Consider the following 2,826-nt stretch of genomic DNA (forward strand, 5'->3'; position numbering starts at 1 on the left):
CTCCTCCTCTAACCTGACGAGACTGGAGGACACAGGAGAGGGGGCGGGACATGACGCTGGAGCAACCACACCACAACACCACTGTGAGCGTGTACACCCCCCACCCCCCACCCCCCCCACCCCCAACTCTACTGCATAGCCACTGTAGGTACAGTGTGTGTGTGTGTGTGTGTGTGTGTGGGGGGGGGGGGGGGGGGGGGGGGGGGTAAGTACGTTAGAACTGTAATAGTATTATCAGTATTCTCTGTCGTCAAAGTGGCCTCCGTCCGTCATGTTCAGTCAGAGGCTGCTAGTTACTTCAACAAGCAAGTAAAACTATTTGTTTCAGCCTGCAGAAGAGCAGCCGAAGACACCAGAGGAGCAACAAGAAGATATTTTCTACATAATGGATGAAGATCACGGACCCAACTGGCACCATTTTGGCTGCTGATTACAAACATTACAAACACGTTTGCCAGGATCCTGTTTGTGGACCTCAGCTCTCCCCATCATCCTGGCCCCGCTGGGACAGGAGGCGCCGCATGAAGCTGGAGAAACATGTAACTTACTCCAGAACCATCAAACAGTCTGTGTTTTTGCCAAATTCACTGACCAAATCCCAAGGATGGTCTCCAGAAATGAGTAAACCAAAATATCTCCCGTAGTTCTGTTTTTTACAGCGACTAACAAAAATAGCAATCATTCCCACAGCGGCCTTTAGAGTTCATGAAGGAAACACAGGATTATGACCACAGATAACCTCTGCGGCAGCCCGGCTTATACTTCACTGTCAATAGGACTTAACTTGAGTAGCCTGTTAAACTACCTTTGGTTACATCAATGCTGTCCCAATACGTATAACAGAGCTGTGGCTTTCGATGGCATGCAGGGTTGTGATACATGCCTTTACCTGCGACCTTTGGCTCATGTTATGTCTGTTTGCACTCCCAAAATCTGATAGTTTGCAGACAGTGAGATTTAGTCACTCCCTGCATCATCATCAGGTATCATAACACGTCAGAGTGCTCCGCACTTTTAGAACTAAATGTGAAAATGATTCACCGTGATGTGTGGAGGTGGTGTGTTTTATTTGAGCCTTTCGCTTCTTTTTCTTCCTCCTGCTCAGTTTTTCCTCCTCTAGATTTATGCCCCGAGCTAACCTGCCCTAATCATTTCAGTACCAGCCCGTACCGGGGCCAGTGTGTGTGTGTGTGTGTGCGTGTGTGTGTGCGTGTGTGTGTGTGTGTGTGTGTGTGTGTGTGTGTGTGTGTGTGTGTTCATGGCAGGGTCCGTACATGCTTACGTAAGAGGCTGTAATTACTAACAACATCTAAGCTTTCCAGATAAGGATGCATTCCAAAGAGGAGAGAGCAGAAAATGAAAATTTGTGTTTGATCGTGATCTATCATCCTTCCTTCAGATCTTCTTCGTCTTCTGTTTCATTCCACTCCTCCCTCCCTTGTCCTCACCTCTTTTCTTCTTGCCCTCTCCTCTGCTTGCCTTAACAGTCCTCCTCTCCTGCATCTCCTCTTCTTTTCTCTCCCTTCACTCTTCTTATGTTCTTGCCACCCCCTTCCCATCTCCCACTCTCACCCCTCCTCCTCCTCCTCCTCCTCCTCCTCTCTCAGCGATGGTGGAATGCAAGGAAAGTTGGAAATGGGAGGACTTGGATTGACAGTGTGACCTCATACAGCCCAAACTTTGATGCTTACACACAGATTGTTTTGTGTGTGTGTGTGTGTGTGTGTGTGTGTGTGTGTGTGTGTGTGTGTGTGTGCGCTCACAAAACAAGAAATGACAGAGATGATTCAGTGTTGAGTCACTTGTATTTTACTCTGATGCCTCACGATTCCTCTGACAGCTGAAATCTAAAGGACACGCAGGAAACGGTTCTCCTCGTTTGTAGTTTTTACACATGCAGTTAATACACGTGGGTGTGCATTTCAGTATTGATAATTGATTCATATGAAAATCCTAAATGAAATAAAGATGATACTCAGAATTTTGCAGCTTTACTAGTACAGATACGATGTTTAAAAATGTAAAGTTTGACCTGAGGATGATAATGGAGAGATGGTAGTTTCAGAATGGATTTATCCTGTTGAATGCCGGAGTGTGCTCAGCAAATATCACACCAGTCAGCCCTTTAGATTATGATATCAAAAATGAAACCAGATCAAGCATTCACATTTTGTCTCGGGGTCGACAATAGAGGAAAGGTCACTGACTGTTGAACATGGAATGGGTTCATCCTCTGGGAGGGAGGGTGGACTCAGTAAATTCCACCGCAAACTGCTTGTTAGATTTTAATATTTCTTGTCAGCTGGTACATTTTAGGCTGATGGTGGCGCTTGAAGAAATGGCAGGCGTCACCAGAATGATTAGAAATCAGCCTCTGGACATCCACAACACCTTTCTGTTGAGATGTACTGCTCTGGACCAAAGTGTTGGATGAACAGATCACATGACCAACCATTTGACTGACCATCATCACCACGTGTACAGTATGTTTATTATTACACATTTTATTATACATTATGTATAAAGAGTTACAATAGCGTTCCCTCTGGTGGTATAAACCCATGCAGGTATTTTTTTAATTTCTCCAGCTTCACAGATACCCGTCTCTGAGATTTCTGGGTTGTCTGAGTTAAACACTGAAAATATTAGCTACAATTACCATAATGCACCCAGATAATATGCTTTAATCAGACTCTCCCTGCCTGTTAAAGGTCCACGTCTTTCAAACTCCACACCTCGCATTTGTAACGCAGACTTTGGCATTACTACATCATCAGGATTATTTCTCAGACTTGACAAAGCTCCTCCAGAGCCAGAGCATTATAC

This window comes from Chaetodon trifascialis, chromosome 10, assembly GCF_039877785.1.
Source record: "Chaetodon trifascialis isolate fChaTrf1 chromosome 10, fChaTrf1.hap1, whole genome shotgun sequence".
NCBI lineage: Eukaryota > Metazoa > Chordata > Actinopteri > Chaetodontiformes > Chaetodontidae > Chaetodon > Chaetodon trifascialis.